The following is a 26,826-nucleotide window of genomic DNA, read 5'->3' as shown; positions in this document are numbered from 1 at the left end:
CTTAGTGTATAGACCTTGGACTCCAGAAGATATCCGGAAAGCCATTGAGGGAATTCCAGATCCAAAGGTTAATTTTAGAAAATTCTCAGAAGATTTACAAGGAATGAGGTTGAGTTATAACCTAAACAGAGAAGAAATAGAAAAAAGTAGTTAGACAAATTGTAGGGCCAGATTGGTACATGATTAGTGGGAACTGGAATCCCCGTGACGCTGGACCCCTCCCACATAGCAGTGCAGAATTAGACACCAGAGTAAAAGGTCTTACAGACCGCATCTCTGAAAAATGGAAACCTAGGGCAGACTGGACTTGCATTAATCAATTCATCCAACAAGAAGGTGAAACAATTGATGGGTATTATGCCAGATTGTTAGAATGTTTTAATAACCACTGTGGAATGCAGGTTCCTGAAGATCAAACACAAGATTCCCCATATGAACAGCAGTTAAATAATGCATTTTTAAAAGGCAGTAGCACGCCTATAAGCAGTTTTATTACAAAACACATGGTAGACCATCATACAAGCAGGTTACAATCATTACTTGAATATGCTAGGCATGCCAAAAGGCATTTTAATAGCAAAAAGAAAAAAGAAAGCTCAAGTATTTTCTGTAGAAGCTGGAGCAGAAGTTTATGTTGTACAGTCTGAGAAAAAGGGAAAAAAAACGCGCAGGGAAACAAACAATCTAATCAGAGATCAGAGGACTTTGAAGGGAGGAAAAAAGGGGAGAATGTTTTAAATGCGGTAAAAAGGGACATTTGGCAAGGGATTGCAAGAAAAACAAGAAGGCAACAACGGAAGACAAAGAGGGTGAGGACGACTGTATAGTAGTCAAGAATCACTAAAAGGGGCTAGCGAAGAAAGGACAAATGAGAATGTGATAGGGGGAGTAGAGGAAGTGCAGGAAGTTAATGACAATGAAGAAAATGAAATATTAGGCCTAGCTTTATTGAGCTTGGAGCTCTATTTAGCAGACATGAAACCAGAAGTTACACTCTTGGTAGAAGGGAGGGAGGTCAAATTTTTGTGTGACTCAGGGGCATCACGAACCCTGATACACCCCTCCAAACTGCCAGAAAACACAGAGTCACCTGATTACATACTGGTCAAAGCAGCTAATGGACAGCTGTATCGGGAGCCTCTCTCCCGTAACATTGCAATAACTGATCCAGTTTCAGGATTGACACAAAGAAGCAAAATTGTAGTTTCTGCAAAGTGCCCAGTAAACCTTTTGGGCAGAGACCTCATGCAGCTATTTGGTATAGCAGTAGTCCCAACCATGCAGGGTATGGAAGCACAGCGACAAATTAACACTTTTGTAGTGCAATTGGAGGGTGAAATGTTTTATTGGTACAGCCAGGACTTGGTTATGACTGGTCCAGGGACTGTGACCAAAGAGTTAATGAACCTAGCCATCAGCAAGTTCCCCTCCCTTGACATTGATAAGCAACACCTGTTGCACTGTACCCTGTATTACTGCAACACACCAGGACCTGATAAGGAATATGAGCAAGAGTTATTTAAAAATCATGCAAACAGACTGATATTGTGTAACCTGTACTGGGACACAGAAGGGAACCGTGTAGCCAGCTGTTGATTGCCCCAGGAGTTCTTTGCACTTTATAAGTCTAATTGATTACCACATGTTAGCTTAACCAAAAACAGAAATACAGAATGGGCAGACCTAGGAGAAAAAGTAATGAGATGGGAGAAACAGACAGAACTAGAACTGTCAGAACAAGGAATAAAAGTACAAAAGTTGAATTGGATAACTCAGACCAACCCAGCTGTGCACTTGCAGTCTAGCGAGGACAGATGATTGACACTCCTATTAAAGGAGGAAGAGAATGCCTTACGAGACATACCAGAGACCCTCTGGTCAACAGGGAAATCAGATGTAGGACTCATTTGTACAGTGGGATCCATTACTATCACGCCAAAGTCAGCATTCAGACCACAAAAAAGACAGTATCCCTTAAGAAAAGATGCAGAGGCAGGGATAAAGCCTATTATAGCAGCCTTACTTAAAGGAGGGATACTAGTAGAATCTCCCGATTCACCATGTAACACACCCTTATTTCCAGTTAAAAAGGCCAATGGAGAATGTCGTATGGTCCAGGATTTACAAGCCGTAAATGATGCAGTAATACCAAGGGCACCCACGGTGCCAGACCCACACACCATGTTGAATGATTTGAAACCTCAACAAAAGTATTTTTCTGTGGTAGACATCAGCAACTCGTTCTTTTCGATACCGATACACCCTGATAGCCAGTATTGGTTTGCATTTACATTTCAGGGGAAAAGGTATACATATACGCGACTACCACAGGGATATTGTGAAAGTCCAACGATATTCTCACAAGAAATGGCAAGCAACTTGGCAGGATTCACCCCACCAAGAGGCAGTCAGATTTTACTTTATGTTGTTGACATCTTGCTGGCGGCCCCCACCCAGCAGGATTGTAGAGAAGATACCATAGCACTTCTACGATTTTTAGCCGCTGCGGGACATAAGGTAAATAAAAATAAACTGCAGCGTTAGAAAAAACAGGTCAAATACCTAGGATATGTAATATCCAAGGAAGGTAGAACGTTAGATGAGGACAGAAAAATAGCAATTTTGCAAGCACCAAAACCCACTACCAAGAAGGAAATGATGTCCTTCCTGGGTACAACTAATTTTTGCCGGAGCTGGACTCCAAACTATGCTTTGGAATCTGCACCTTTGACTGACCTTATATATAAGAAGCCTATGGCAGCACAGGATTTGTTACAATGGACACCAGAGGCAGAATCTGCCTTCTGTAAACTAAAGCAGTTAATAGCGTCCTCATTAGTTCTGGGATTGCCAAACTACCATAAACATTTTTTCCAAACTGTAGATTGTAAGCAGGGTTACATGACATCAGTGTTAACACAACAGCATTGTGATAAGCAATGCCCCATTGCTTACTACTCATCACAACTAGATCCAGTGGCACAGTCCTTACCCCACTGTGTACAAGCAGTAGTTGCAGCTGCAATGGCAGTACAGGCTTCAGCCTCAGTAGTCTTGTTCCACCCTCTCACTTTGAGAGTACCTCATGCAGTCGCGATTATTTTACTACAAGAAAAGGTGGCATATCTTTCCCCTGCTAGGCATCTTTCCTGTATGACTATATTATTGAGCCAACCTCATATGACAATTGAACGATGCACGACTTTAAACCCTTCTACTCTGCTCCCAACCCCTGCAGATGGCACACCGCACTGCTGCCTGCAGGTAATTGAGCAAAAGACACTACCTAGAAAAGATCTCATGGATATCCCCTTGCATGATGCTGAAGTGACATACTACGTGGATGGCTCATGCAAAAGGGGTCCTGCAGGACAGAACCTAGTAGGATATGCAGTAGACTCTGATACTGGGATTATAGAAGCAAAACCTTTACCACACAACTTATCTGCACAGGCAGCAGAATTGATTGCCCTGACACGGGTATGTACCTTAGCAAAGGGTAAATGTGTAAACATTTTTTATCTGATAGCCAGTACGCTTTTTCTACTGTACATGTTTTTGCGTAACAGTGGAAAAACCGGGGAATGATAACATCTACTGGCAAACCTATATATCATGCACAGTTTATTTTAGATCTTTTAGAATCTATTCAGTTACCTCAGAAAGTAGCCATTTGTAAATGCACAGCTCACACCAAGCAACAAGATAGGATTTCAAAAGGTAACGTGAGAGCTGATACAGCTGCAAAACAAGCAGCCACAGAAGTATTTCTTTTAAGTGAGGAATTACAACCCTCTGAAACTTTAGATCTAGATATGTTAAAGACAATGCAGACACTCACTACACAAGCTGAAAAACAGCGATGGATAAAATGAGGAGCAATCCTCGAAAAGGGGCTGTACGTCTCTAGAGAGGGAAAACCGATACTACCCTCTAATTTGTTTCACTATGCAGCATTGTTGAGCCATGGGCAGTGCCATGTCTCAACAGGGGGGATGGTACAGCTGGTGAACCAGGTGTTCACAACGTACGGATTTATAAACTACTCTAAAAAATTTTGTTTGATGTGTCAGATTTGTAACAAACATCATGCACAGGGGGCGATAAAGCCCAAGCAAGGGAGTTTCCCCACACCACCATATCTGTTTCACACTATTTGTATGGATTTCATAGAATTGAACAAATGTGAAAATAAGAAGTATTGTCTTGTCATTATAGATATGTTTTTCAGATGGATGGAAGCCTTTCCAACCAAAAATCCAGATGCAGCTACGGTGGCAAAAGTACTTGTCAAGGAAATCATTCCTAGGTTTGGTATTCCTGAACAAATCTACAGTGACAATGGTACACACTTTGCAAATCAAACCATACAGCAGTTGAGTAAGCATTTTGGTATTTCTTTAAAAAATCATTGTGCATACCATCCACAATCTGCATGGCTAGCTGAAAGGCATAATGGTATCCTAAAAAACAAATTGAGAAAATTAATAGCTGAGACAGGAAAAACTTGGTTGTACTGTTTACCCCTGGCACTGTTCAGCATGAAAACTGTCCCTACAGTAAAAGGATTGACTCCTTTTGAAAAACTATTTGGAAGGGCTTATTATACACCCCAGTGGAAACTTCTCATGTCATCAGATCAGGAAGCTGATTTTACACTAGCTGAATATATGAAAATGTTGTTGAGTTCTAAACATCTGTTGCAGTCAAATTCTGTTTCAGATAGAAAACAAACCGAAACATCAGAAGTGGCAGTAACGCCAGGAGACTGGGTGTGGATCAAAATCGTCAAGCGAAAAAACTGTGCATCGCCAAGGTGGGAAGGTCCTTACCAGGTGCTTCTTTCAACACCCACTGCAGTCAAGATAGCAGAACGAGCTTCATGGATACACTAGACGCACTGCAAGCTGGTTAAGAACTTTGAGTTGGACAAAAAATCTTACCTCTCCATCGGGGCCCTCAGCACAAAGTCTGGCTACAAAGGGGGGGTCAGATCAACAGGACTGATCTGTCTCAACCCCAGTGAAGAAACCATTGGTGCTGAAGGTCCTATTAGGGCAGAGAGTAAGAGCACGTGTCCAAAGTAAAAATGACGGAATCCAGTAAGATCCAAATACACCTACTTGGAAGAGCCGGAGAAAACAGAAATGCAGAACAACCGTTTCCACAAAAGTATTGCATAAGCATAACCATCCTGTTGACTATACTAGTGACAATAATCTTTTTGTTGTGGCCATTCCTTTTCTCAGCCACACAAACTGAACTGAACAAGTGTGCAGAGTGGCACCCGAACTTTACCACTTACCAGGCAATCAAATATGTGTATGATGAAATCTTCAATGTTTTGAATTGCTGGATTTGCACAGCTTTACCAACAGCATATGGGGGTTACTGTTAACTTCAGTTCCCCTAGGAGCCAACAAGACCTGGAAAAACCTAATTCATGATACATCAGATGTCACATCAGAAGATAAAGTAGCATTGCACATGTCTGTTCGACAGAAGGGAACTGTGTGTTTTTAAAAGAATGATACAGTCAAGGTGGGCTGGAGCAATTGCAATGTGACTGTTCCCTATAGATGCTACACTAAACCTGATAACATCAGATCCTATTGCAACATGAGCTATGAAACATTTGTTGAACTGATGCATAAGACAACTGAAGTAAAACATAATGCTGACCTCTATAAGCAACTGCCCATAATCGACAAAACAATGTTTCATGCAGAGTCAGGGTATAGTAAAGTTACTACTAAAGTAGAAGATTGTTACTTTATATGCGGTAGAAAAGCATATAAATGGCTACCTGAGAATTGGTCCGGCAGTTTTTTGGGGTACCTGGTTCCGGCCATAGGACACAGAGCAATTTTACCTCAAGGGAAAATTCAGAATGTTCGAGAAATCAAGAAGCCTGTCAATCCAGTGGGGCAAATCAATGCACGCTGGAAAAACCATAATGCTGTGGGCTTAGGGAACAATGGACTGTCACACATGGACTTGAGTGATACTGTTATATCATGGGCAGGTGTACTGCCAGCATATGGAGCAACAAAATCAATCTGGGAACTGAGAAAATTGTCTAAGCTTCTCGAAATGAGCAGCAATGCAACCTTTTCTGCCCTAGAATTGGTGACTGATGAACTGACTGCCATGAGAACAGTGGTGCTTCAAAATTGCATGGCTCTTGACTTCACCCTAGTGGCGAGAGGAGGTACGTGCGCTTTAATCCAGGAGGAGTGCTGTTCATATATTCCTGACCACAAACACGAGATAGACAACCATCTTGAGGTGATTCAGCAGGTGTCAGCCATGACCAAACCAGGACCAAATCCATTGAAGGACTTTTTACAGAAATTGTTTGGGGGTTGGGGCAGCATCCTGATGAACATTCTGATTGCCATCTGTGTAGGAATAATCCTACTGATGGTATGTGTGTGCTGCTGCATCCCCTGAATAAAAAGACTGATTAAAAATGTTGTAAAAATTTCAGTTTCAGAGACCTTATACCAAGATGCTGAACTTGAAGAATTGCTAAAAAACTGAAAATGCTTTCATGAGCTTAAACTGAATGACACTCTTGACTGCAAATCCTGAGCAGGAAGAGGTTAGGGGAAGAAAAAAACTGTTTATGCTTATCTTGAAAGTAGAATAAAAGTATTAAAAGGGGGGAAATGTTAGAAAAATATATAATAGTAATATGCATGCTTAGTGCATTCGAGGTTTAAAAGGGTTAATACATTTATTCTGTTCACACTGCATGAATCTGCACAGCTATTAGAAACTTAACAAGAGACGTTTAATTGCTGCTAATGTTATGAAAATAACAAGAGACATTTCATTTCTGCTAATGTCATGAAACTTAACAAATAGATATTTAATTTCTGCTTATGCCATTAGAAAATATGCAGCTGCTAGAAGCTTTGATAAAGAAAACAGTAGATGCTTGAAAGTATAAACCATAGTCAGCATTAATTGTACCAAAGCTAGAAATGTACCTTGAATCTAGACAAAATGTAACACATGTATTAGAACTGTACAATTAAAGAATTGAAAAGTTAAGGTGGGCTAAAATAAGCCCAAGGCCAGGTTGTTTTTCTCAAAATGTTTTTGCAAGACAGCAAATAATCTGACCATGTCAGCAATAAGTCTGGTAACATTTTCTGTGAAACATACAGAAAGCTGTGTCCAACTACGTCAGCAATAGAATAGTAACATTTTCTGTATGACATAAAGAGAACTGTATAAGAATAATATACTGATCACCAAAGAGCCAGACAAATTCTGTACCTACATGCTTTGTCTCCTCGTTGCAAGTAATAAAGGGTGCCTTGCTTGAACCTAACATGCATTGGTCTTTGAAGTTTTTTCCTTTTACAAGCAGCATAAAAGTGTATGGAATATGTTGAATTCAAACTTAGTACCATGTGCATGGCAGCCCAACACTTAGACCTGCTGCCACAGAACTAGTTATATGACATTTCCTATTTTACTAATTATTCTTAGGGTCTCTCTGTTAACCACCATGCAACATCACTTAGCAATGCCCAATAGTATTAGTTGAATGCATGTGGTTTCTGTTTTTAGCTGTCTGGTTTCTATCTGGCCAGTTGTCTAGTTTGCAAATGAGATAAGCACAGCCAAACCTGACATTCAATTTTTTCTCCGGTTTGCCATGTTTGAGCTAAGAGGTGCATCAAGCAAACACCCCCTCCCAAAAAAAAAGGAATAAATAGTTGAAATGAGGAAAAACAATCTATGACATAAACATTAGAAAATGTTAGTACACATGAGATATTTCTACATAGGTCTGGATTAGAACTCTCACTCTTATGCATCTTCAGAAGACAGGATGGGTGCCTTATCTCTCTTTACCACACAAACAGCTTTGCAGCAAAGAATTTAAAGCAATATACACACAACCAACTGCAACAGCATATACACTGATATCAAACCATACAAGTGTCATTTGAACATGTATTAATTTTGGATGTAGTGCACCTAGTGATCAAACAACCTGTCATGATTATTGCTTGTAAATATATAGCTCAGCCTTACATTTCTGTGCTTGCTGGCCATTCTTCATTTATCTGAACAGTAATCTGAAGCATGCAGTGTGCAAGCCATTCTATATCATTGGCCTTAAAATGTGTGAGGATAATAAGTGGGAAAAATATCATATGCAGTTACCAACAAATGAAGGGGAGGTTGGATGTGAAGGAACACAACCTGTGACTTGTGTGCTGCTTACTTAAATTTCCAGCCTTACATCTAACACTTTGTTGATGTGACCTGACACCCCACTGGAAGTAAGGCAGCCTGCAGTGCTGCTGTGTTTTCCTTCTTCCAAACACTAATCAGTCACAGTTGCAATCCATTAAAACCAAACACTGAGGGAGTGGCTGCACTATGTTTATATCCCTACACGCATCCAATTTTTTGGGATTCAGCAATTCTAATGAGTTCATACCTCATTTGCATCTTCACTGTGCTGACAGCTCTGAATCAACACCATAGGATGGCACCCGTGTATCTAGGCAAACTGATTGTGGAGACACTTGTTTATGTTGGAAAGACTGCACATAATGCTATTTCTTCAGTTTGTACAGAGAAGTACTGCACTCCAGAAGGTATGCTTCCATTTGGTCAGCTACATACTGCATATGCTGGAATGTATTTAAGAAATATGTGAAACACAGGATTTTACACTTTTATCTGTATGTATTAATTATAAGTGTACTGATGGCATAGGCATGTCTGCCAAGCCAATTTGGAGGGATCCGCAGTGGTGGTGCTGCGGTAGCATTGTCGCCTCACAGTAAGACGCTGTCTGGTTCAATTCTCAGCTAGAGCGTCTTCTGCATGGAGACATGCTTGAATGGCCGTACCTTCATTGAAGGTTGTGCATCAGGGCTGGTAACTCAGCACATAAAAATCAACTACCAATCATTAGCCGACCGGAGTTCCACTGTGGCGACCCCTAACCATGAAAAAGCCGAAAGACACAACAACAACATTACTGCCAATACATGAAAATGGAATGCTGTGTGATAAATGTGTACAAATGTTTCAGGGGCAATTCCTTTGATAGAATTTTTAGAATTTCAATTTGGGTTTGTTAGCAATTTGTGTTATTTTCCTGTTCTTTTTTGGGGGGACCATAGGTGAGTCACTGTTATGGCACAAACAAGGATATATGTTGCTCTATTAGTGTGATACAAAGATATGCCACTCATTCCTATTATTGCACAATATACTCAAAGTTCAAGGCTTACCTTGTAAATGCAGCAGTTGACATGGTTCAGTCCATGTAGACTCCTTTCCATGGTTGTAACTTAGTGAATAACTCCATCACGCTGGATTGGTTGATGCACGCGACTCAGCTGCTTATGCTGTAATTAGCATACCTTGGTGTTTACCTGGTTTGAGTGGGAGTGAGTGCCTCCACACAGGACTTACTGAATCTAAAACTTTCCACAGTTGTGAGAGTATCCAGACATGACGCACACACAGTGAAAAATGACTGTGTAGGCTTTGTTGAATCCCTCTGGATAAGTTTCACAGGCTAATGTTCAAAAAACTTAGTACAAAGTTATAATAAGGTAATAAAGAATCATGTTTTAGAACAATTACGTTAATCTGGTTTCTTAATAAATGATTAAAAGTCTGTGAATAAACACAGACACTGTTAGCAAAAAAATGTATAAAATATGTACAGGAGTGAATGACACAATGGTAGTGTTTCGGTCTTCTGTACAGTTCTCAGTTGGGCCACCTTCTGTGCTCTTCCTTTGGATTGCATGGGTTCTGTTAGGTGTTCTGGTTTTCTCCCACATGCAAAAGGCATACCATGGCTGAACTGCTGATCCTCTAAACTGTCGTTAGGTATGTTTCATGTGAGACAGTGTGTGTGTGCATGTGTGTGTGTGTATGTGCGTGTGAGTGTGAGTGTGAGTGTGAGTGTGAGTGTGAGTGTGTGTGTGTGTGTGTGTGTGTGTGTGTGTGTGTGTGTGTGTGTGTGTGTGTCTAGAAGCATGCATACACACACCTGCAGTAATGGGTCAGTGCCTTGCTTAGGATAAGTACTATGCTCTGCACCCATTAAGTGTGAAGAAAGGCACTGGCTGTACTACAACTCTGTGGTGAGTAATGGCAAATGAAAGAAAAGTGTTATGCATCATTATATACTCCAGTACTTCTACTCACCCAATCGACCACTGTACTTATTTAATAACATAATTCCTTCTACTCTCCTCTAATGTGAGACTGTTCCAACCTTTAACAATTATATTCTTATTCATTCTAGCTAATAACACTAGTTCATTCAGCTCTTCCTTATTCCAAATGTAACAAATTAACCATCTTTTATAAGGAACTTTATCATATATCACATTCCTTACTTTCATTAAACCTTACCATAAGTTCCAAATCTCCTCACACTCCAAACACAGCTGGCCGGATTGTCTATGGCCAGCTGTCCTATGAGTATAAAAGTGAAGCTGCCTATGAACATCTAATGAGTGCAGCTTGTACTCTCCCTTATTCTGATTTTTAGGGAAGAAAACCGGTAAATTTATGGATTGATTTATGTTGGTTTCTGATGCAATTTTGGGAAGAAAAGAGGGATTGATCCTGAGGTACACTCTATCTGGGTGAAAGATCAGGTAAGGAGGCTTCACAGAGAGAGCTTGAAGCTCCAACACTCTTTTTGCTGAAGTGATGGCTACAAGGAATGCTGTTTTCCATGACAAGAATTTGAGAACTACTGAAGCAGCGGGTTCAAAGGGTGGAGCAGTCAAGGCTTGAAGAACTAGTGTAAGATCCCAGGGTGGCACGGCTTCCTTTACAGGGGGTCTAAGTAAAAAGGTGTCCTTGAGAAAGGTTTTACACAACTTGGCTGACATCAAAGGCCCTGTATCATGTCCCACATGGTAATGTGATATGGCTGCCAATTGCACTTTGACAGTTGAACAACTAGCGCCTTCCTGAAAGAGTTCAGTTAGGAAGTCTAATATGGATGGAAGAGGAGCTGTAAAGGGATCTAGATCATGATGCTCCGCCCAGATGGAAAAACGTTTCCATTTACTGCGATACACTTTCCTGGTGGAGGGCTTATGCGCTGCCATGAGGATGGCTTTGACTGGTGAAGAGATACCGGGAGTCCTAACTAGGAGTGGAACTGGAGCAACCAAGCTGTCAGTTTCAGATTGTCCAGGTTTGGGGTCGGTAAGTTTAACGGATGGGAGATGAGATCCGGAGTGGGATCTAGAATCCAAGGGTGATTCACAAGGTGAGACCACAGGTAAGGGAACCAAATTTGCCGAGGCCAGAATGGGGCAATGAGGATCATCCTGCTCCCCAACCGTGAGGCTTTCTGTAAGAGTTGTAGCATTAGTGGTAGAGGAGGATAGGCATAGAGTAGACCGGGTGGCCAAGCATGCACCAGAGCGTCTCTTGGAGTTTCCCCTGGAGGGGGGATTAGAGCGAAGAAATTAACGCATTTTGGTGTTTGATGGAGACGCAAAAAGATCGCAGCAGGGTTACCCCCATGTTGCGAATATCTGCTTCGCTACTAGTGGATTGAGAGGCCACTCATACGGGGTAAGAAGGGTGTGACTGAGCTTGTCCGCTAGGATGTTGGTCCTCCCCGGAATGTGCATTGCAATCAGAAAGCGGTTGGAGGAGATCGCCCATTCCCACACTCTCATGGCTTCGCGGCATAGAGGGTAAGATCTGGTTCCCCCCTGTTTGTTGATGTACCAGACCACCGACATGTTGTCCGACTGAATTGCAATTGTTCCTATGGGGAGGAGGTCCTGAAGTGCTTGCAACGCAAACAGCACCGCTCTCATCTCCAGAACGTTGATATGCAGGGAAGTCTCTGTATCGTTCCACGTGCCTTGGACTGTCCTGCCTGAATAATGGCCCGCCCACCCAAGGTGGGAAGCATCCATGGTCACCGTGGTGAGAGGGGGAGAGGTGCAGAAGGGACGGCCCGTATGGAAGTTCGAGGCTTGGAGCCACCATAGTAGCGCCCTCCTGCAAGCCTTGCTGATAGCAATGGGATGGTGGAGAGGAAGGGATAGAAAAGACCATTGCACTAGAAGAGTCCATTGCAGTACCCGCATGTTCAAACGGGCGCATGGAAGGAGCGCAATCACTGCCGCCATGGAGCCTAGTGCCCTCAGGACCAATTCCGCTGGTGAAGTCTCTGATTGGAGGATAGCCCGCACATGGAGTTGTAAGTTCTGGATTCTCTCGGGAGTTAGGAAGGCTCGCAACTCTCTGGTGTCTATACTGGCACCTATGAATTCTATGACCTGCGTTGGAGCCAGAAGAGATTTGTCGATGTTGATAGTAATGCCTAACTGTGGGGCTAGACGGAGAAAGAAGTCTCTGGCTGAGCAAAGTAGATGCCTTGTTGGTGCGGTCAGGAGGCAGTCGTCCAGGTACGGAAAGACCTGTATTCCCTGGAGTCTCAGGTGGACCGCGATCACTGTAAATATCTTGGTGAACACCCGGGGGGGGCTGTGGTGAGGCCAAAGGGAAGGACCCTGAACTGGTAGAGACTGGCCCCCAGCCGGAAGCGAAGGAACCTCCTGGATTGTCTGTCCATTAAAATGTGGTAGTATGCATCCTTGAGGTCTATGGAGCACATCCAATCATTCTCCCTTAAAAGGGGGAGAATAGATTGAAGAGTGACCATTCGGAATTTTTCCTTGGTTACTGACAGGTTCAAGCGGGAAAGGTCTAGGATCGGTCTCAAGTCCCGAATGCCTGCAGAAACACGGACTCGTCAGAGGAAGACTTGGGGGCAGACAACCCGCCTCTGATCCTCAGCATCTCCATGATGTCTCCAAAGAAGACATCCTCAGGGGGCGATCTTGGGGAGCCTTCCCCTTCCTCCAAGTCCGTGTCCTCGGTTAAGAACTCAGGGGAGTCCACGTGCCTCCTTTTGCACTTATGCTTGCGGGGCACTTCCTCAGGGGGGCTGTCCGAGGAGGCCTCGCCAGCAACATCTTGCTCCAATGGAACCATCTGTGACATCGAAGCAGGCTGTCCCTTTGGCCGGGTGATGGAAGCCTGGCCCAGCTGAGAGGGAGTGCAGGGAGGAGCTGAGACAAGGACCGGGGGTCCGGATGCTCTCAACAGAGCCCTCTCCACAACATCGAAGGCCGAGGGAGAGCCACTCTCTACTGGATCTGAAAGTCAGCTCCCACTCGGATCCGATGAAGGGATCGGAGCCGGCGCCGAGACCATCGGATCCGAAGGACCAGTGCGCTCCGACCTGGATGGAGCCGAAGGCACACTGAATTCCTCAGATCTGAAGCTCGGGCCACGGCTCCGAGAGGTCGGATCCGACAGGCTCGAGGGCAGGGTTGGATCCGAAGTACCAAGTACTGTCGGCGCCGACCCACCCCCGGCTCCAACGCTGCTCGGCTGCAAATGCTCAGAGCCCGGACAGCGGGTCGGAGAAGGAGCAATAGGATGGAAAAAGGGTGTTGAGCTCCCCCCCCGGAGGGGGGGGAGGCAAGAGCACTCCCATCTGCAGCTGGGCCTGGATGAACGTTCGCATCATCCGGTCCAAGTCTGCATCGGACATACTAAAAGTAGATCTCGAAGAGGTCACCGAGGTAGGCCTGGAATGCCACCTCGATGACCTCGACAGAGATCGGGTCTCCTCCTCCTTGGGCCCCGGGGAGAAGCAAGGGGATCGGAGCCGAGGAGGAGGAGACCTAGAAGCAGTGGAGGGAGAAGACCACTTAGATGGCGGGGCCAAAACGGAGGTTTCAGCCCGCTGCTTGTGGTGCCTCTCCCTCTGTTTCTCCCTCCTGGCCTCCCTGGCCTCCCTGTCCTCCGACACTTTGGTGGGAGTTTGAGTCCTGGACGGAGGAAGGGGGGCAGGAGTAGCAGCAACCACAGGCTGTGGTGGAGCCACGGGAGCAGCGGAGGAAGCGGAGGTCGAAGCCGAGTCCTGGGGTAAAAGTCCCGCTAAGACCAGCTTCGACCTCCGCTCTTTCAGTGCCCTGGGGTTGAATGCTGCACAGATGGTACAGCCTGAGGTAAGGTGTTCAACCCCAAGGCACCGAACGCACCGAGTGTGGCCATCAGCTGGGGAGAGCTTATGGCCACACTCGGTACATTTAGAAAAGATGGCTTTTGGGGCCTCAGCCATACTTAAAAGAAAAGATAACTACACAAACACACAGGCCCCAAAAACACAACATACACGCACACACTAACGACCAGCGAAGGGAGGGGAAAACTAATTAAAGTAAATATACTAAAGGGTACCTAACACTTACACACTTTTTATTTTTAAATAAAAAAGAAAATTTAGACAGAAAAACACAGTTAGTTACTACTTAGCTGATGAGCTCAAGGGAATCCAGCTATCCACAAGCGCGGCAAACTAGATCTGAGGTCATGGAGGGTTAGCAGGGGATTATGGGTGAAGGGAGGAGCTAGGAGCTCGGATCCATTAGCTTGAAACAAGTTGCCAGCTTGGATCCGATATCGGATCCAAGACCCCCACAGGTTGCTGACAAATGAACTTCCTACTTCAGATCACTAGTTCATTTAGCTCTTCCTTATTTCAAATGTTCCCCTACTTCTCTTCCCAAAACAAACAAATTAATCATCTTTCATAAGGAACTTTATCATATATCACATTCCTTACTTTCATTAAACCTTACCATAAGTTCCAAATCTCCTCACACTCCAAACACATATGGATTTATTATCCCAGTTGGTACTACAGATGTTTCCAATCAATGCCTCTCATATTTTGACTGCTTGGGTGTCCTATACCACCTGTGCAACAAATATAAATGCATACCATGCAACCAAACTAGCTTCCTAACTTTCCTAATTATCATTCAGACAGCCTGCAAACTCTCATTGCTCCACCAAATCTCATTTCCCCTTCCCCATTTTTGTTTTGTTTTCAATACCTTGCACCAAATGCTTTCATTGTGAGCTCCCATGGATTACTCAGTTTGTCCTTTCTGTCACCTCACCTACTCCTAATATAACTGCCTTAATTTGCCCTGCGTATCCCTAACCATATTCATATGCATATGCACAACTGCCTGATATAACAACCAATCCACCTGCATAACCATACTCTTCTTCCAGGCTATTGAATCTTCTAACCTCCCTTTTCTGTTCCTCCCCATTTATAATCTCAATGTACCTCAAGCCACATTTCCAGCACAAAGAAAGTCTTTTCTCAGATTCACACTTCATCCCACCATCCATCACCCGCACATTCTCTGCTTAGTCACACTATAGTGCTCTTTACCAAGAAGCAATTCATTATTCATAGTATTCTGAAACAGAATTCACAGGAGATTACCCCTTTTACATAACCTATTAAGGATGCTGCGACACCCATGCACTGGCCCGGCAATCAAGGAGCCTCAATCCTCACCACTAACACCAGTGAGGGGCATCCATATAGGGAAAGGATAATAAACACATACACAGTAAAGTACAATTTCCCTTAAGGGCACACAGAGATCACAGTCAGTCTGGGGTTGGTTTCTCCCTTTCTCTCCAGGTCCCCAATAAGGCTCCCCACTGGCACAGCTATAGGGTCCAGATCTCAGCCTAGTGGGCAAGCTAAAACCTCCAGCACCCTCTCTGTCCAACCAGTGCTTCATGTCCCTGCCCAAGTAGCGGACATACACACACTTTGAGATAGGAGTTATATACAACCACACAGACACTCCTGGCAAAGGCTAGCACAGGTTCTCCAGCTGTGCCCCTTTTACCCAGACTATATGGTAGTACCACTCACCACCACCCACTAATATTTTCAGCTACTAAAAAGGCCCTTAACAAAGGTTGTCCAATTATTACTGTGCAATATTATTATCCAAAAGGTAAGTGCAACTGAACAGTCAAGGCTTATTGGAGTGGCTTGGAGAGTATCACTAAACACATGCAATGTACTCTTAGAACTTAAAGTATTTCTACACAAAACAGCCACAGTTGAAAGGTTTAAAAATATTTAATAATAAATAATAAAAACACAAGACAATACTTCTTATTACACAGTGCTGGTCAAGAGTTCAGAGATCACAGAGAAATACTTAAAATAATATAGTAGAAAAGTTCTGACATCAATAGAGAAAAAAGACTAATCTAATCTTCCTAGTTCCTAGCTATATCTAACAGAAAACACAGTTCTAAAATAAACTTACATATAGAGCATAAGCAGTGCTGGTGAGATGGAATTATAGATAAACTCACTAAACTAGCTATAAATCCTTACGTCACAAGATGGGTTGCCAACTGGCACACTGAGAGAACCTACACTGTAAACGTTGCAGACTCCAAATCTGACGTCAAACCAGTGACAAGTAGATTACCACAGGGTTCAGTCCCAGGACCTCTCCTGTTTGGTATGGGCTACTCGAAGGGGGGACAGCCCCTTCGAGAAAGTATACAACCTCAACAAATGGATGACTAATTTTTAAGGCAAAAATTAAAGTAGGCCTAAAAGCAGCCACCAGTAAAGAATGCGTTATAGCTCCCCTCATAATTCGCCCACCAATTCCACTAAATAATCATAATCCATCCTATATATCGAGTTAACTATACTAATATAAGTGAAAAAATGCTAGAATGAGTAAGAAGAAAATATAATTTTCTCCACACATGTGTGTTAGTCAGAACAGACCACCTACTGACAATTAATGATAATGAGTATAATGTAATAACCTACTATAAACAAGAAAACCCTACACTAATGTATCATAAATTCTACACTGAATATACAGCCAAATTTGACTGCTATGTCAATCGTGCATTTATTTCATGTCCGCTAGGGGTACTAACTATGTATAATCGTACATTTTCCCTGCATGCCCCACACTTCTCGAGAAGCCCCATACTTTGCATGTTTTAAAGAAATCTGGTTCTTTGGTTAATACTCATTCTTATCTTATCTGTTAATCTGGTTGAATGATTAATCTAGATGGCCCATGACCCTCCGAACTGTGGTTTCTGACTACCCTATTTTAATTCGAAGTTTGCGGACATATTATCCTAGTTCTGGTAAGTTCTCACTTTTTCCAAGGCCTCTGGTTAATGTGTTAGCTACTAGATGGCCCATGGCATGGGCATAACTGTGGTGTCATACTACTGGTTTTTCTTTTTTTGGGGGGAGAACTTGAAGCTACTCAACACACGGATGTACACCCCATTACTGTTGATTGGACTGACGTTCCATAATACTTCAGTGTAATATAACTTACCTTGCGCTGATTCCTCAGTTAAATCCCTCAAATCAAGAACATATTATCATCTCTTAAGTACATAATATTTATTATACTTCATAGAGAACATAATGTAAGTAACATATTGTTGAAATATAGATAAGAAGTTAATGTAACCATTCAATTCAGCATTAGAGTGATAATCGGACAATCAAAAAAATCACTAAAAAATTAAAGGAAGTCCGGGAGTTGAGTTAATAGTGAAAACGACAACGATATACTACGAAATTTTCTAATAACAGTTCTTGAATCACAACCCCCCCTAGCGGAAACAATACTTGTAAAACCCCAAAACTGAGCCTTCACTAAAAAGAGTTTCTTAATTTTAGAAAAAATTAAAAGATGAACTTAAAAAATTTTAATCTTGACCCCAATTAATTTGTCATTATTGCGTGATACACGTATGCAGCTCTCCCCCCTACAGTCTATGTTCTAGGTAACAAAACATCCTAGACATATTAACATGTGACTTAAAATTAAATGGCTGATGTAGCTTAAGCAAAGCATGAAGTTCGTAGATGACTGCAAACAAGGAGCCATAGTTGAATCCTCAAATGATGTGGGCATCCTACAAAAGGGCCTCACTAAGACAGATGACTGGTGTCAGAGCCATGGCCTCAAGCTCAATGCCAAAAAGTGCATTGTCATCCCCTTTGGTTAAAAAATCTGTACCCATGAACTACCACATAGGTGGCAATCTACTTAACGCTGAATGTATGATAAGAGACCTTGGGACCCAGGTGGACAGTAGTCTCTCCTTTGATAATCACATCGCCACAGTAGTAAGGAAATCCTTCTATGTGCTACACCTCATCACAAAGGGGTTCTCATCCAGGAAAAAAAAGAGGTCATTGTTCCCCTGTACTCGACACTCATTAGACCCATTATAGAGTACAACGCCCCTTTTGGAATGTACTTCACAAGACATCTGCAGCAGCTGGAAAGGCCACAGAAGTACCTCACAAAGAGGATTACTGCCCTAAAACAGATGCCCTACACTGACCGTCTCAAAAAACTCCAGCTTTACTTTGTAGCATATCGCCTACTCCGAGGTGATCTCTGCCTAACATATAAAGCTATGTCAAACCCAGAGCTGTTGGACATGCTGCACCTAAAGAAATCCCAATCCCTCCGAGCTACATGCTCTAGGGACCTAAACCTTGTCACCACAATACACAGGACATGCTGGAGGGATAGATTCCTGTCCCAGAGACTTCCCATACTCTGAAGCAGGCTACCCATCTATGTCAAGCAAAATTCCTCATTAGCACTCTTCAAGAAAAATCTTGATGAGTGGATGAGAAATAGGAAATACACCCTGAGATCACTTCTGTGGCTTTGCTCGACAGGGGCACAGGAAAATAACTTTCTTGGGTGACGTAAGCCAGGGAATCTTGTTGGCTAGGCTTACTTAGGCCATTGGGCCAATAGCCTAGTGCCTACCTATGAACCTATGTTCTCAAGACAAATGCTAAATGCTCTCATTCTTTCTGTCCTTAAATTGATAACACAGTACCACTGATTCATTTCAGATTACATAATTTCTTTCTGGTTCCCAGGCTAACAGAAACTCAGAGGTTAATAGCCCTTTTGATCTTGCAGCTGGTCAGGAAGCCACAGCAATAAAAGAAATTATACATGTAAATTCTAGCCATTAACTTTAGCCTCAAAACAATAGGCAGAATGTCTCCACTAGATATCTCGACTCTGAGGTTTAGATGAAATAATTTCACAATGCTTGACATATCAGCTTTCTTACAGCAGAGTGCACTGTTGTTACATTTTTTTTTCAGTTCAACACCCAATACAGTCTTTTCACATTTAAGAGAACAAGCTTGTGGCTTGCATTAATATCTACAAATGACAGAATTATCTACAAAATTCTATCTAGCTAGGCTGGCAGCCTTCACCTATCTTTACAGATGCCTGCAGATATGGGCCACTTTTTATTATTATATTTTGAGATATTGCTGTAGTTTGCTTACAAATGGAGGTGCAATTGGATGTTTTCAGTATGTCAGACACAAGATCTGCAATTGTGTGGTAACCTTTTCCTATACAGTTTAAGCAACATCAGTTACTGTGGAACATCTTCACTGTACAAGATATCCATTGTTGGTTTCATGTGTGTACATACAGTTAAGAATGTGTAGGCATGCACTTTTCTGTACTTAAGCTGGTAATGTGATATATGTGTGCTACCAGGATCTGACTATTTTACTACATTCATTAATGACTCAGAACAGCTGTATTGAGTAGTTTGTTACTTTTTATGTTGTTCCACATGTAGATTATAGCTACCAAATGAATCAGTAGCATACCTCTCAAACTCTTAGCCCAAGAAATCTGTACAAAGCCCAAAACAGTGGGGAGATAAAGACCCACAAATACTGAACATTTTTAAATATTGCTTTTACAATATTAGAAAGTTTATAGACTAATCAGATTTGTGTTACCATGTATTTTCTGAAGGGTATGAAATCTGGACCTCAAATGCCTGTCATGATTTAGTAACTTCATTAACTTCAGTCTTCAGTGATTTGCCACTATAACCAAATCATTTAATAATGTAGGTGACACTCTGTATTCAAACAGTGTAGCCAAACAATGGAATCACATCCCACTGCCACTGAAATCCATTCAGAATGCAAACTCGTTTAAAACACAACTAAAGATTAATTTGTCATATTGGTAGATCTGCTCCTGCTATTTTTATTTTCAGTTTGACATATCATCAAACCATTTCTCTTCATTCAGAATTATGTGCCCCACAACCAGTCTTCAATTATGCTTGAAAAGTTTTACTAGCATTTCTGATACATATATATAGTTCATGTGACACTGTTTGCCATCTGACCTCTATATTTTTAAACCTTATGATAGTAATAAATAATTGTCTCTGAACTTACTTAATACCCCACCTCTTAACTACAATATTACCATTGTGTGCCCTACCTAGTCCCTTCCCTTGCTTTCATTTCTTTGGATTTCCGAGTACTAATCACAAGAGCTGTTATCTATTAACAAATCCACTAATACTCCACTTCAAATGATCAGTGTTCAACATTTACTAATTACATATGTATCTTTTATACTGTGCTAGTTGTCTTTATTTCATATGAATGTAATCTCATTAGAAAGTATTTGTGTAATTGTTAATGGATATTACTTAATATCTGTACATGCAATTTCTGAATGTTTTTTTAAAAATGTTTGTAATTTCTTGGAGATTTTTTTCTTTGGGCCTTCTCTGAAAATGTGTTTTGACTAAATCCATTAGGAAAAGCATACTGCTCAACCTCTTGGCACAAGAAATCTGGATAAAGCCTAAAACCATGGTGGGACAAAACCCCCCAAACAGGGATAGATTTTAAATATTGCTCCTATAAACTTAGAAAGTTGCTAAAACAAGCTTTGTGTTAGCATACATTTTCTGAAGGATATGAAATCTTAAACTTAAATGTCTGTCATTTTCTACTGACATCAATAATCAGTGATTTACAAGAAAACCACAGATTTTATGAGGTACATACCAAAAATGCGAGGCACAAATCTGGATGTTTTGCAAAAATCTGAATAGTTGAGAGGTATGGTCAGTAGCCCTGCACTTTGGAGTGGCAGCTTTGTGGTTTTAGCAGCTTCTGGATCCATGGCTTTCTGAATGGCACACCAAAACAAGTTTGACTGGAGTAGGTTATCTGTTTATCTGCTGTATACCATTCTTGCAGTCAGAATGCAGAATCATACCACTTGGTGCCCACAGTGTCTCAACTGTTACAGAGCTACAACTTATTTTCGCGTTACCCTGAGGTACTGGTGTTTCACACAGCAGAATGTTTCTCTGAATCTTTCCTAAAATCTTTTCTAACAAAACATTAATGTTTATCCATGAAACTAAGAAAAAAATGGGAAACCAGGAAAAGCACAACTAAACAACTTTGTTTTAGCTCACTCATTTATTATACTATATAAAAATCTACTGCCAATCATTAGTGGACCGGAGTTCCGCTGTGGCGACCCCTAACCGGGAAAAGCCGAAAGACACAACATTCTATACTGCTGCCCATTACAACATTGAAATATCAGTGGTGAAACATTCCAAACTGTTGGCTTCATGGCACAATGGGATAAAGTCTCGCCTCTGGCCCAGATGTTTTAAGTTGACTACAACCTGGCTAGGCAGGAGCTGGAGAAGGAAAGTGGCAGTGAGTAGCTGACATTTATTCTTCCATCCTGTCTGGAGAGAAGCAGTCAAACTCCTGCACAGAAAACACCATGTAGAGACAGGGATACAAGGTAGACAGCTCTATAGTGCAGGTGTGTGTACCCTGCACTGCAAGAACATGCTTATGCATGTTGGTTATCCAAGCCATGAGCAAAGAATGTACAGGTGTAGAAGGGCATAGCAGGCCTTACTACAAAGTAGTTACACACATCAGCCACTGGGAGAAAGGCTCAGGCTTAAAAAAGCAGAAAGCATCTTGTTCCCATTGATGATAACCGTTAAGAGAATGACTCACACTCTAGTCTCAGACCAAAAGGTGAGTTGCTGTGAGACAAATTCCCTCTGGGTGGAAGATCTCCCCATAGGGTGATATGGGATGCTAATATTCAGGGGAATGGGAAGATGGACTAGGCCATCAGGGTTCAATAAGGGAGTTGATACTCATTGAATGGAACAAAAATGTACAACAGTCATATTTCTTAAAGCATATTGCACATATTCAGTCATAGACTGTTTTTTATGAGATGCCTTTGTGCTATCTCTTCTACTTCTTAGCCTCACTTCCCATATTTCTTTTTTCCTTTATTTGTTTCTCTCTTTTCATTTATTTTCACAAAACATAGTATTAAGAGTTACCATTTTTTACAATTTTGTGGATGTGTCCACAGTCATGTACTTTAGGTACTTCCATTATCTCTTGATCTCATATTTAACCCCTCCCCCAGGTTCCATTTGTTTTCTAAATGCGCTGTACTTACCATCTGCCTTTTCAACATTTCTGTAGAAATATGTCATGTCCCTGTTTTTCACTGTTTATTAGAGTGTAATGGCTGTTTCTGTCTCATTTCATCTTACAATATTTAGCATTCATCACTTATATCCACTCTTTTTTCCTCCTTTTAATGTCTTCAGGGCATTTTCTTCTTTCATATTTCTGCTCCAAGAGATAATCGACAGCCTTAGCTGCTTTTCTATGGATGCCTGCACATCTTTTTTATGGTGTCCGTATATTAGCCAGGACTTTTTTCTTTTTCATAGTGACTTTTTAGGCAATGTCAGGACCTCAAATTAACCCAATAGTCAATCAAAATCAAAACTATATAGATGTAACACTATTCAGTGATATGATTTCAAACAAAACGTTACATTCCTTTAAAGCATTCCTAACTCTTGAAAATATAGATGTCTATGAAGTTGCTGAAACATGGTTTCAGAATAGTAATAGCACCACTACAGTATAGGGTTTCAGTGCCTACCACTCTTTCAGACTTAACATGTGAAATGAAGGTGTTTCTGGAGGGAGTATGCCTGTATTCCTAAGAAGCGAACTCACCTCTAGGCTCGTAAGCTGAGACAATGACCTTGAAATTTTCCATATCCTTTTCACAGTAAAAAGAACTCTGTACCATATAATAGCCAACTGCTGTACCCCCTCTATGTCACCTGCAGGCCATGAGGCACATTTAAACAAACTAATATCTGTCCCTACCGATACTAACACTGTTCTCTTGGGAGACATCAACTATCCCTCCATTAAGTGTGAAAGCCTATACCTCCACAAATAAATATAAGCAAATATTCCTGGACTTCATTCATGCCAGCTCCGCAGACCAACTGGTTCAATTCCCAACAAGGGGTACAGAAATACTGGACCTGGTTCTCATCAATATAGCCACCCTGTTATTATGATGGAAGAGAGGCAAAGGTAGACATTATGGCGTGAACAGCTTTTACACTTTGTTCCTGAAAACATAGTAATATACAAAGCATTCCTAGCTCTTTTTTGCTATGTCTCAGATTTTTAAAGTTTAACTTTTTTGAATGCATAGCTTTATGTTTATGAGTGGCACATATGGAGACTCTTGCCTGTTTGCAAAAATTTAGAATAAAATAGAGAGACAGGCCTCCTTCCTATCACAGAATCAAATTTTGGATCTAAATTTTAAAAAAGAATGAAACTTATAGATAGAATTCTGTCTGATACCACTGCAAGAGGAGAATTTACAGATTAAAGCTACACTGGAATATTGTATGGCATAATTGTACTTCCTGAAATAAGCAGTAAATCCACATGCCATGAGGCTACAGGACTACACATCAGCTGTTAACAGCTGTAAACAGTCAATACAAACCATGCAAGAAAGGCTTATCTTGAAGGGGATTGGTGTCTCAGGAATAATTTAAGACTAGTGAGCCTAAAGGAAGGGAACGAGAAACCAGGTAACTACCTTTCTAGAATCCCATTTATTGGAAACATTACATTTATTATCAGTGCACCCTATTGCCATTGAAAAAGGCACACTGGTCACTTTGATTTCACAACAACCCTGATGGCCCACCCAGATGGACCATTTTTAAAGTACTTAACAAAAATGATAAAAGGAGATTATTAGCAGCAGCAAGAGATCACTCATTTATATTGTGTGGCCAGAGTGTTTCTATATTAGGAATTTTACCCCTAAAACTAGAAAGGCAACACATGCCTTTATGCAAGTCAGACAAAAATGTTATAAAAATGGTATCCCATTATGCTTTCTCCGAAGTTCCACTTATCTTTCAGAGTGGTTGCTAAGGACACTCATTTTACAGGCAAGCCTGCTCTTTCAAACTCTGAAGTAAATGACAAGCAATCCAAAAGATCAAATAAAAAAAAATGGCCTCTTGGAAATTTGTTGCTATATCTCCAAAGGCAACCAAATTGCAGGCACTGAAACAGATTGCTTATAAATCCAGTCAACCTCAAGACTTTGACAATCCTGCGTGACTAAGAAAGCAATCTGTCAGGCTGCTTTTCCTTGACCAAATGGACTGTGCAGACAAATTTTCTCCCTAAGATAAAGTGGTGAACCATGATTTAACAGACTCTCATCCACGATTTAGTCCTTCAACTTCCCATTCTAAAGAAATTTCAGTGGTTCTTAACAGCAAAACCGGCATCAATAAATAAGTCCATACCAAAAACATATCCTTTAAGCTAGGTACATCAGTTCAACACAGAAGGAGGCTCATGACTGAAATGGGACTAAAATGGATTGGAGCTCGTCTTAATATATGTGGACTTTGACAGCATTTAGAGGGTACTTGCTGGCTCATTGTCAATCCTGGATATGCTGCAAGGCCAGCTTTTATTTTCTGCACTAGAGTATAATTGCTTGGTTACATAATTGTGTAAACATTTGTAAATTATTACTGATATCTCATCTCCTCTTTCCCAAATTGAAGAACATTATCACAAAAGTGATAGAGGAGTTTCAGACATATTTCTTATATTTGCAGTTTTACTTCACACACCTATTGCTATATACTGTTTACTCTTTATAGGGTTTTTAATGTTAGGTGCTGTATTACAAACCTGATCAATTGTACATTTCACAGTTTATTGTTTTTTTATCTAGTTGTTTTATTTTTTGCAGTGTTTCTTTAAATGTGCAAAAGCTTAGATCTTTGAATGTATGAGGTGTCTGTTCTCCAGAAAAAAAGAAATCTGTCAAAAGATTTGTGAAGAAAAGTAGTCTATGACATTTTTTAAGGCAGGAGTGTAAAGCAGCAAAAAAAGTACATTAAGAGTTTTACAACCGGTTTGGAAATCGGGAAAGTCTTCATATATTTAATCACAAATACAAACAAGGGATAACATTCAAAGTAAAATCATCATTTAACTAGCAAATGAAACAAATTTAAAATAATAAGCAAGGTAGATGGGTTATTTGTATATTTTCCTTCCTTGAAGGGTAATGGACTCTGGACTCAATTTATTGTCCTAACCATAACAACTCCTTTTTCACTAAGTTATTTAGGACTCTGGAACTAGCAGGGGGTTATACAGGAAAGATAATCCTTACTAAATAACATTTCTTTAGACTCCATTTTGGACAGAAGTAACCATTTGGGCGAAAAACATATCAAAGCACAAAAGATAGAAGCAACTTGTAATCATCATGTGTTGGTTGATAAAGTCTGATGCACCAAAATGATACAGCCTCTACAGACATACATGTGTGTGTGTATATATATATATATATATATATATATATATATATATATATATATATATATATATATATATGATCATAGGGGATTACTAGGCTATCGACCCATAGGTCATTTTAAGCCTAACCGTTTCATCCCAATGTAATACCATAGAAATGCTAGTCAATACCCAGGATTAAATTTAGTGATGACTGCCCATGCCCAGGAAAGTTGTGGGCTCTATCCCAAATAAGAATTTAAGGTATAAAATATATATATATATATATATATATATATATATATATATATATATATATATATATATCCCTACAGGGCCTTTGGGTAGCACAACTGTGGCATAGCAAGGTTGGAGGAAGGGGGTAGTTGCCCTGGGTGAAAGGTGCTAGGGTTGCTTTTATTTCTGAATCAAAATGTCATTATCAAAAGGCACTTCAGTTCAGCGTTATTTATTTATTTTTTGCTCTTCATTTGAGAAGCTCAGGGGGCATGGATTTTGTGGTTTGTGATTGGTTGAATTACTGGAGGAAGCCAATCAGCTTCCTACAGTAATCCAAAGACACTTTTTATTTTTACTTTTCACTTGAAGAATTGAAGGGATGGGGTGCAAATTCATGAGAATGGCACAGGGTGCTAGTTGAGCAAGCTATGTCCTTGCAGCAGAGCCGATTATTTTTTGACTTCTGCCACTTTAGCCAGTGCTATTGTAGATTCTACAATTATTACAACACCATGCTGTGACCATAAGGCTGTTCTGCTATGTCTGCTCACCACTCAGAACACTAAAATAAGACAAGGATGGAGGGTGGCACTATTCAGTTTTAAAGATAACAGGTTAAAGAAGCCGATAGCCAATGGTGCCTCCCATACAGTTCTTTAACATGCCCCCTCAGTAGTTTAATGGCTAGTCAAGCTGGAGATTAAAACCCGCTGTAGTAAGGCCAAATCCATTCTGGATCAATTCTTCATAAGTAAAATCAAAAAGCTTCATCAGGAAGCAGCTAACCTGTGAGTGAGATGCAAACCAGAACATTTTAAAACCATACTTTCTTTAAAGGAATATATAATGATTCCCAGGCAGTTAAATATTGCAGAATAGGAGAAATTCCAGCTGTACTTAGCATGAGCTGCAACCCAAGGGAAATTACTGGACTACAGGCTCGAGCTAAGAAGGAGTATAGTTATTATTAGGACATCTTCTTTCTCTAAAAACTTAATTAACTCCCCCAAATTCATTAATGACATATCTGTTTCCTTCTCTTAGGATTTATGCACTGATTTCACTGATACTAATGCACCTTTGGACAGTGTTCATTACTTTCATTCTTAATT

This window comes from Protopterus annectens, chromosome 5.part0 (assembly GCF_019279795.1).
Source record: "Protopterus annectens isolate FY-2018-M chromosome 5.part0, PAN1.0, whole genome shotgun sequence".
NCBI lineage: Eukaryota > Metazoa > Chordata > Ceratodontiformes > Protopteridae > Protopterus > Protopterus annectens.
Note: the sequence above shows the minus strand (reverse complement) of the source record.